Source organism: Callithrix jacchus, chromosome 15 (genome assembly GCF_049354715.1).
Source record: "Callithrix jacchus isolate 240 chromosome 15, calJac240_pri, whole genome shotgun sequence".
Classification (NCBI taxonomy): Eukaryota; Metazoa; Chordata; class Mammalia; order Primates; family Cebidae; genus Callithrix; species Callithrix jacchus.
In genome coordinates, this window is record NC_133516.1 from 39,365,620 (window position 1) to 39,376,268 (window position 10,649).

Genomic DNA, 10,649 nt, shown 5'->3' on the forward strand with positions numbered 1-10,649 from the left:
TTTTATATATATACACACACACATACACACACATATATCTATATATGGATATAGATGATATATATTATCTCTTACTGGTTCTCCTTCCCACTTTGAAACCTGACTGATACAATGTACATCTTTTTTTTTTTCACTTTTAAAAATAATTTTATTTTAAAAAGAAAGTCTCACTATGTTGGCCAGGTTGGTCTTGAACTCCTGGCCTCAAGCAGTCCTCCTGCCTTGGCCTCTAGATGTGCTAGGATTACAGGAGTGAGCCACCACACCTTGCCAATGTACATCTTTTTAATAGCCAATGTTTCCAAAAGTGTGTTCTTTTACAAAAACAGATTCCTCTTGAGCTTATACAAATAAATATATTGTCATAAAATAAGAATACACATGAATAGTTTCCTAATTCTGGAGTTATCAGGTAGAGAAAAAGGTAAATTTTACTCACAAAATATACCAAAAAGTTACCAAATTGCTGTAAAACTACAGATAATGCAGAGAAAAAAGTTTTCTTAACTATGAAAGAAAAAAAATTAAAATGTCAGCAAACTTTCAATCAAAAAAGTCATTAAAACCATTTCTGTCCTCATTAGTCCCATGTAATTAATTTTTGTTCTACTTGATAAATGAGACATTTTAAGTCCAGTTTCACCACTGCAGTTTTTAAAGTTCTTATTCAGTCCAACTGAATAATCAACAGAGGCCTGTATTGCAGAGTATGTAACAGAGACTTTTTATGCTTTTCATAAACCTCTTTGAAGACACAATGCTTTAGGGTTATATTTGCTTGCAAAGATCATTTAGAAGAAACATCAGAATAAAGCAATTTACTATGAACAAGAAGATTTAGAATGGCTGTGGTGAAAGACCTGGTAAAAGTTTACAACAATAATGCAATTGACAAGGAAATTTGCTTTTTTCTGTAATCTATAACAGTTTTACTTAGTGGCCATAATTATGATTGAAAACATATACAAAGACACATCAGATTCTTAGGAATCTCATATACTTTGTAAACACATATTAATAATATGTTCATGTAAATGTAATGCAAAGAAGGTTTTCCATATAATTTATGTATCAAATAAGCCTAATATGTCTTTCTTAGACTTCCAGGGCCATTCTGGGATAAACTAAGATTAGTTTGAGGCCAAAAAGACTTAATTTAGAATTTGAAATTTGATTTTGGGAAGCCTGTCAAGTATGTCAAAGGATAAAAACACTCAATTAAAATAGAAAAGTCCGGGGTCAGTGGCTCAAACCTGTAATCCCAGCACTTTGGAAGGCCAAGGTGAAAGATCACTTGAGCCCTGGAGTTTGAGAACAGCCTGGGCAACATAGGGAGATACTGTCTCTACAGAATATTTTTTAAAACTTAGCCAGGCGTTGGTGGTGTGTGCTTGTGGTCCCAGATACTTGGGACACTGAGGTGGGAGGACTGCTTGAGCCCAGGAGATCAAGGCTGCAGTGAGCAATGACTGCACCACTACACTCCAGCCTGGATGAGAGTGAGACAGTGTCTCAAAAAAAATTTTTTAATGAAAACAAATTAGGAAAGTTTTAAAACATTTTATCAAAATAAGAAAAGATCACTGTAAAATATCAGTCATTCATTTAGCCAAAGTGATAATTTAAAAAATTTTACAAAGCAGTGCTCATTTCAGCGGCACAAATACTAAAGCCGAAATGATTCAAAGAAGATTAGCATGGTGCCTGCACAAGAATGACACACAAATTTGTGAAGCATTCCATAGTTTTTTTTTAAAGATTTTATAAAGCAAAATCCCTCACTTTTTGATAGAGAGAAGACTCGGTTTTCCAAATAATGAAAAGATCTAACAAAGAGAGCAGGGCCAGATCCAGTGGTCTGTGCCTGTAATCCCAGGTACTCAGGAGGCTGAGGTGGGAGGATCACTTCAGCTCAGGAGTTCAAGGCTGCAGCGGGCTATTATGGTTGCACCTGTGAATAGCCAATGCACTCCAGCCTGGGCGTTTTGTTGTTGTTGTTTGTTTGTTTGTTTTTGAGACAGAGTCTCACTCTATCACCAGGTTGGAGTGCAGTGGCACAATCTTGGCTTACTGCAACTTCCATTTTCCGGTTTCAAGCAATTCTCCTGCCTCAGACTCCCGAGTAACTGGGACTATAGGTGTGCACCACCATGACCGGGTAATACTTTGTATTTTTAGTAGAGACAGGGTTTCACCATGTTGGCCAGGATGGTCTCAATCTCTTGACCTTGTGATCTGCCTGCCCTGGCCTCCCAAAGTGCTGAGATTACAGGCGTGAGCCACTGTGCCCAGCCAGTCTGGGCTTTTTTAATTAAAAAATTTAGGCGGGGCATGGTGGCTCACGCCTGTAATCCCAGCACTTTGGGAAGCTGAGGTGGGTGGATCATGAGGTCAAGAGATCGAGACCATCCTGGTCAACATAATGAAACCCGTCTCTACTAAAAATACAAAAAATTAGCTGGGCATGGTGGCGCGTGCCTGTAATCCCAGCTACTCGGGAGGCTGAGGCAGAAGAATTGCCTGAACCCAGGAGGCGGAGGTTGTGGTGAACCGAGATCACACCATTGCACTCCAGCCTGGGTAACAAGAGCAAAACTCTGTCTCAAAAACAACAAAAAAAAATTTATCAGGCCAGGTGCAATGGGTCATGCCTGTAATCCCAGACTTTTGGGAGGCTGAGGCAGGCAGATCACTTGAGATTAGGAGTTCCAGGCCAGTCTCGTCAGCATGATGAAATCTGATCTCTACCAAAAAATATGAAAATTAGCTGGGCATGGTGGTGTGCACCTGTAGTTCCAGCTACTCGGGAGGCTGAGGTGGGAGAATCGCTTGAACCCAGGAGGCGAAGGTTGCAGTGAGCCAAGATCACACCACTGCACTCCAGCCTGGGCAACAGAGTGAGACCCTGTCTCAAAAAAAAATTTTTTTTAATATTTTAAACAGCATGAGGCACACAATCAGTTTCTCTCTCTCCTCTTTCTTTTGCAATATACTCAAAAAGTGAACAAAATCTTTTACCATATTTTATTTTCTTTTATCTTTTGAGACAAGTTCTGGTTCTATCACTTAAGCTGGAGTGCAATGGTATGATCTCAGCTCACGGCAACGTCAGCCTCCCAGGCTTAAACTATCCTCCCACCTCAGTCTCCAGACTGAGGACGAGAGTGTACTGCCTGCTAGGACTACAGGTATGAACCAACATGCCCAGCTAATTTTTGTATTTTTGGTAGAGACAGGGTTTTGCTGTGTTGCCTAGTCTGCTCTTGAACTCCTGGGCTCAAGCAATTTTTCTGCCTTGGCCTCCCAAAGTGCTAGAATAACAGGCGTGAATCACTGTGACTGGCTTACTATCTTTTATTAATACTACCAGAAGGCCAGGTGTGGTAGTTCACACCTGTAATCCCAGCACTTTGGGAGGCTGAGGCAGGTGGATCATGAGGTCAGGAGTTCGAGACCAGCCTGGTCAACATGGTGAGACCCCTGTCTCTACTAAAAGTACAAAAATTAGCCAAATGTGGTAGCAGATGCCTGTAATCCCAGCTGCTCAGGAGGCTGAGGAGGAGAATCACTTGAACCTGGGAAGTGGAAGTTGCAGTGAGCCAAGACCAGGCCACTGCACTCCAGCCTGGGCAACTCCATCTCAAAAAAAAAAAAAGTACTACCAGAAAATCATGTTCAAATGAGAGAATCAAATCTTACATTTGTATCAGTGTATTACTAATACTAAAGCAAATTTCAATAAAATCATATGGCCAGGCATGGTGGTTCACACCTATAATCCCAACACTCTGGGAGGCCAAGGTGGGAAGATCATTTGAGGCCAGGTGTGCAAGACCAGCCTGGACAACACATTGAGTGAGACCCCCATCTCTACAAAACAAAATTTTTTTAATTAGCCAGGCATGGTGGCACATACCTGTAGTCCTAGCCACTTGGGAAATTGATGCAAGAGGAATGCTTAAGCCCAGAAATTTGAGATTGCAAATGAGCTATGACTACACAACAATACTCCAACCTGGGTCACAGATCAAGACCCTGTCTCTTAAAAAAAATACAATGAATAAATAAATATTAATAATAACCTTATAAACAAATAGATCCAGTCTCAGTCAGCTTTGACTACATAAGAATTCCATAAGCGGGCCAGGCGCGGTGGCCCAAGGCTGTAATCCCAGCACTTTGGGAGGCCGAGGCGGGTGGATCACGAGGTCAAGAAATCGAGATCATCCTGGTCAACATGGTGAAACCCCATCTCTACTAAAAATACAAAAAAAAAATTAGCTGGGCATGGTGGCGCGTGCCTGTAGTCCCAGCTACTCGGGAGGCTGAGGCAGGAGAATTGTTTGAACTCAAGAAGTGGAGGTTGCGGTGAGCCGAGATCGCGCCATTGCACTCCAGCCTGGGTAACAAGAGCGAAACTCCGTCTCAAAAAAAAAAAAGAATTCCATAAGCCTTTTATAACCTCTTAGTTTTTAAATTTTTTTCTCCAACTTTTTATATCCATTTATTTTTGTGTATAACATTTTCCATACATTTGTTCGCTTTTTTTTTTGAGATGGAGTCCTGCTCTATCACCCAGGCTGAGGTGCAATGGCTCGATCTTGGCTCACTGCAACCTCTGCTTCTGGGGTTCAAGCAATTCTCCTGCTTCAGCCTCCTGAGTAGCTGGGAATACAGGTGTGTGCCACCACACCTGACTAATTTTTTGTATTTTTAGTAGAGATGGAGTGCATCATGTTAGCTAGGATAGTCTCAATCTCCTGACCTCCTGATAGACCCACCTCAACCTTCCAAAGTGCTGGGATTACAGGTGTGAGCCACCATGCCCGGCTTGTGTGTGTGTGTGTGTGACAGAGTCTCACTCTGTGGCCCAGACTGGAGTACAGTGGTGCAATCTTGGCTCACTGCAACCTTTGCCTCCTGGGTTCAAGTGATACTCCTACCTCAGCTTCTTGAGTAGCTGGGACTCCAGGCACATACCATCATGCCCAGCTAATCTTTTTTTTATATATATTTTTAATAGAGACAGGATTTCACCATGTTGGCCAGGCTGGTCTTGAACTCCTGAGCTCAGGTGATCCCCCCACCTTGGCCTCCCAAAGTGCCACATATTTATTGTAAAACAACCTTTACATATCCTTTAGTTAGTCAAATGTTTTTCTTTTTTGTTGTTGTTGCTATTGTTTCAGTGGTTAGAAACAAACATTTTTTAACAAAAGAATGTATCGGCTGGGCACAGTGGCTCATGCCTATAATCCCAGCACTTTGGGAGGCTGAGGAGGGTGGATCACATGGTGAAACCTCGTCTCTACTAAAAATACAAAAATTAGCTGGGCATGGTGGTGCATGCCTGTAGTCCCAGCTACTCAGGAGGCTGAGGCAGGAGAATTGCTTAAACCCAGAAGGCGGAGGTTGTGGTGAGCCGAGATCGCGCCATTGCACTCCAGCCTGGGAAACAAGAGCAAAACTCTGGCACCAAAAAAAAAAAGAATATATCCTCATGACTTAACTTTTCTTCACTAAAAATATATGTTGCTCTTACTATGTAAAATTATTTCTTACTTTTAGTAATTTTAATTACATATATTAATTTGAATTTTAACTCTTAGTAACATTAGTTTCTAGTGAAAACCCAGGAAGTCAGTGATTTTGAATTTTTTTATATCAGTGTTTGCAGACAAGAGCCATGTAATAATTTCTAAAAATACGTTTTCTCAGTTTGTTAATTTGTTGTTGATCAGTGGATCCAAACATATTTAGTTGTCTATATCATATGAAGCAAGACATCAAAAATTAAAAACAAACAGAACTTGACAATAAGTGGAAAAAAGTGAAAAAAAAAAGACATCAAAATATATAAACTTAAACTTACGTTTAATAATTAATGTTTCAGTATTTTCACTCACTAACTTAGAAATAACTCAAACATTTTACTTTTTTTTTTAGAGATGGGGTCTCACTATGTTGCCTGGGGCTCAAACGATCCTCCCATCTCAGTCTCCCAAAGGGCTGGGATTAGAGGCATGAGCCACTGTGCTCAGCCAGCTCAAGACAATTTATAATCATCTGTTACCTAATTTAATATAACATGACTTTATGATTTTAAATTACTGAAAAGATTTTTGAAACTATGACAAGTTTATTTGTAGATGCTTATTCCATTCACACTTACCTAATTTGCTAGTCCTTAACAACTGTATTTCATTTGCTTATGGAAAGCAAAAATAGCCATTTACTTATTTATTTTCATTAAGCCTCTTCCATCCGAGAAAGTTATTTATTTTGAAAAAACAAAGCCACCAGGCATAGTGTCTCACACTGCCAATCTCAGCCCTTTGGGAAGCTGAGGCAGGAGGATCACTTCAGCCCAGGAGTTTGAGATCAGCTTGGGCAATATAGTGAGATCCCCCATCTCTACAACAAATACAAAATATTAGTTGGGTGTGGTGGCATGTACCTAAAGTAGGAGCCCAAGGAGTTCAAGGCTGCAGCAAGATATCACAGTGCCACAGTGCCACAGCACTCCAGCCTAGGTAACAGAGTGAGACTCTGTCTAAAAAAAAATAAGTGGCCAGGTACGATGGCTCATGCCTGTAATCCCAGTACTTTGGGAGGCCAAGGCAGGCAGATCACCTGAGGTCAGGAGTTCGAGACCAGCCTGACCAACATGGAGAAAACCCGTCTCTACTAAAAATACAAAATTAGCCAGGCGTGCTAGTGCATGATTGTAATCCCAGATATGTGGGAGGTTGAGGCAGGAGAATCACTTGAACCTGGGAGGCAGAAGTTGCAGTGAGTCAAGATTGTGTTATTGCACATCAGCCTGGGCAACAAGAGCAAAACTCCATCTCAAAAATAATAATAATAAAATAAAATAAAAATAAAAGCAGCCGGGCACAGTGGCTCATGCTGTAATCACAGCACTTTAGGAGGCTAAGGCATGTGGATAGCCTGAGGTCAGGAGTTCAAGACCATCCCTGTCTCTACTAAAAATATAAAAACTTAGCTGGGCATGGTAGCAGGCACCTGTAATCCCAACTACTGGGGAGGCTAAAGCAGGAGAATCACTTGAACCCAGGAAGTGGAGGTTGCAGTGAGCCAAGATCACACCAATGCACTCTGGCCTGGGCAACAAGGGCAAAACTTCGTCTCAAAAAAAATTAATAATAATAATAAAGCAAAGAAAACACAAAACTAACCTAACCCTTCATCAGCCAGTCTCATCTTAACCAAGGCCTTTAAGATATTGGACAAAGGTACTTTTCCCAATATCCCTTGCCCTTCTCCCAACCCCAGTCATCCTGTTCCTGAGTATCCATGTGGCATCGAGGACAGCTATGAAGGGAGAGCCCATCTGTGTCCTGGATTTACATACCAGGTGTAGAGCCCAGTACAGAGGATAAAGCTGTGAAGATGACAGTGGAGGTTCCAACCCCTCCCAACATGACAAGGATAAAGCGTTGGGCCAGGGAGGATGGGGCCATACTAGTCTTGGCTCCACCATTCAGCTGGTGGGCCAGGTGACACAGGCACACATATGTTTCCAGGTTTCACCACGGCCACCTGTCAAGCTCTCAGAATCCAGAGGCTGAAAAACAAAGGCAAAAGCTCATATCAAAATGTGTGCAAGGTTTCAGGGGAGCCCAGCAGCCAGCCCTCATGGTTTTAGCTTATACACAAATCAAGCAAGTATTAAAAGTATCATGGAATCAACAGTTTTATGACTTTAAAACATCTAGCAGAGGAAGCATAAATCTGTCTGACCAATTGATGCAGGCAAAATGTAATGTCTAAATTAAATTCTTAAGCTATTTATTCTCCCCTCCCCTCCAGACAGAGTCTCTCTGTTGCCCAGGCTGCAGTGCAGGGGCACAATCTTGGCTCACTGCAATCTCCATCCCCCAGGTTCAAGAGATTCTCCTGTCTCAGCCTCCCGAGTAGCTGGGATTACAGGTGCCCGCCACTGCGCCTGGCTATTTTTGTATTTTTAGTAGAGACAGGGTTTCACCATGTTGAGTAGAAGTGGTGAAATCCCATCTAAATTTTGTATTTTTAGTAGAGACGGCGTTTCACCATATTTAGTAGATGGTGAAACGCCGTCTCTACTAAAAACACAAAAACTAGCCAAGCATGCCAGTGCACACCTGTAATCTCAGCTATTAGGGAGGCTGAGGCACAAGAATTGCTTGAAGCTGAGAGGTGAGATCTCACCACTGCACTCCAGCCTGGGCGAGAGAGTGAGGTTCCATCTCAAAAAAAAAAAAAAAAAAAAATTGTACGGAGGCCAGTGACAATTATGGTATCAAACACTTTTTTTCCTGCAATTAAAACTAAATATTTTTAGCTTTTCCCCTTTCAAGAAAATGAAAATTAAAACTTTTCCATAATTGCAAGCAAAACAACTCTAATGGCCCTCTTAGAAGAAATCCAGAACTGCATACTATGGTTTAGAATGCACTACACAATCTGGTAGATGCACATCTTTCCTGTCTGTTACTCTCCCCTGGTCTCTTTACTCATCACACTGGATCTCTTTCTGGTCTACAGTTAAAACATTCATTCTTCAAGACCTTTAAAAAAATAGCAATAAAATACAGGATGTCTTATGTGGGTCAAGATGGCCAGGGGGAGACCTATGTTAATTCTAGCTAAATAATTATAAGCTTGCGTGGCTCCTAGTACACTCAAGTTTATACACCAAACTAAACTATATTATTGGCACAGTTAATTGGAAATCAAGCGGCAACAGGAGGCCTACGGTAAAGGCCATCAGAGAGTGCAGTAACACCAGGGACACCTCGGGGTGGTTGCAGAGCAGGTGATACTGGTCTGGTCCCATGAATGCCTTCTCAACATGGAGACTGCATGAAGGCCTCATAAAGAGGGCTTATGCAAAGATCTCTAAGAAGGGAGGTGCCCTCTGCTCACAAGATCTGGGAGGGTCTTTGCAGATGGGAGCTGGCAAGGAGGAGAAAAGCCTTGCAGGACAGAGATCAGGGAACACTTTAGGCTCTGCCTAGGTTTTCGGAATATAGAGTGATTTTAATTGCTCTATGTCCTCAATGCTCGGGAGATAAAAGCTCCTTGATGCATTGGGTATGGTCAAACACCCCGCCAATCCACTATACTTCTGATGTAGCTGCACCCTGATAATAATTGCTGATAAACTTAGAGCACTAGTTTAGCATGTCTTAGAAGGATCTCAAGTGCTCTTCCCCCATCCCCATCTTACCAGCTTCTTAGTCCTCCCCTTCCACACTGGTAGGATCAATGAGATTATGCACATAATAAAAGTGTTTGGAGCCCAGAGCTCAGGGCCAATGGGATTCCCACGCTTGTGTTGGTCCCCTGGACCCATGCTGTAACTTCTACTCTTGTGTCTATGTCTTTATTTCCTTTCCTCAATCCCTTGTCACTGCCGGGATTGAGGGCACCCACATACGAGGTTGGGGCTGGTACCCAACAGGGGAGGTGGCTTTCACTTATTTCAGGATTTTGGGAGGCCAAGGCAGGTGGCTTGCTTGAGGCCAGGAGTTTGAGACCAGCCAGGGCAACATGGTGAACCCTGTCTCTACTAAAAATACAAAAATTAGTTGAGCGTTGGTGGTGGGTGCCTGTAGTCCCAGCTACTTGGAAGGCTGAGGCACAAGAATTTATTGAACTCTGGAAGCCGAAGTTGCAGTGAGCCAAGATCACACAGCTGCACTCCAGCCTGGGCTAAAAGCGAGACCCTGCCTAAAAAATAACAATTATATTAAACAAATAAATTCAGTTTTTTTGTTGTTTTTTTTTTTTTTTTGAGATAGAGTCTTGCTCTGTTGCCCAGGCTGCAGTGCAGGGGTGTGATCTTGGCTCACAGCAACCTCCACCTCCCGGGTTTAAGCGATTGTCCTCCCTCAGCTCCTGAGTAGCTGGGATTACAGGGGATTACCTCCCGGGTTTAAGCGATTGTCCTCCCTCAGCTCCTGAATAGCTGGGATTATTAGCCACTACACCTGGCTAATTTTTTGCTTTTAATAGAGATGGGATTTCACCATGTTGGTCAGGCTGGTCTCGAACTTCAGATCTTGTGATCTGTCCACCTCCTCGGCCTCCCAAAGTGCTGGGATTACAGGCGTGAGGGCCCGGCCAACTATTTAAGATAAGTATGCCCCATTTTTATTCCTTGCTTATCTGAAATTCTAATTTAACCAAGAGTCCTGTAATTTTATTTGTGAAATGTAGTAACTCTAAACAGAAAGTCTTCCTATCTCTTTACTAACAACAATAAACAGAGCATAGCTGGGTGGCTCTTGCCCGTAATCCCTGTACCTGGGAGGCTGAGGTGGGAGGATCTCGGGAGCCCTGGAGTTCGAGGGGGCAGTGAGCTATGATAAGGCCACTGCACTCCAGCCTGGGTGTCAAAGTGACAACCCGTCTCTAATAAAAAATAACAAACAACCTTCCGTAGTTTGTCAGTACTATTTCTTTCTGTCAATTAATAGTTGTGTGACCCTGAGCAGCTAATGTCTCTGGACTCCGCATGTGTAAAGCGACGGATAAAGGGACCTGAGAAGAACTATGAGGCTTAAATAAGATAGTGTGTGTAGTGTTTCTCGCATAGCCTGTACTCACTAAATGGGAGTTATTGTATATTGTTTATTATCTAC

At 42.3% G+C, this 10,649-nt stretch overlaps 1 protein-coding gene and 1 non-coding gene across 15 annotated transcripts in view; one reads left to right on the forward strand and one right to left on the reverse strand.

The window, feature by feature from the left end:
* Positions 1-10,649, reverse strand: part of DNAH12 (dynein axonemal heavy chain 12) — a 346,345-nt gene that overhangs the window by 317,394 nt on the left and 18,302 nt on the right. For all 14 annotated transcript variants that reach the window (XM_078351228.1, XM_078351230.1, XM_078351232.1 and 11 more), the window contains one exon: positions 7,376-7,588. The gene's annotated coding sequence lies outside the window, so the exon portion shown is untranslated. The remainder of the gene's footprint in view (positions 1-7,375; positions 7,589-10,649) is intronic.
* Positions 1,643-1,749, forward strand: LOC118148132 (U6 spliceosomal RNA). The gene has a single exon (XR_004734923.1). It is a non-coding gene; the product is annotated as a U6 spliceosomal RNA (small nuclear RNA).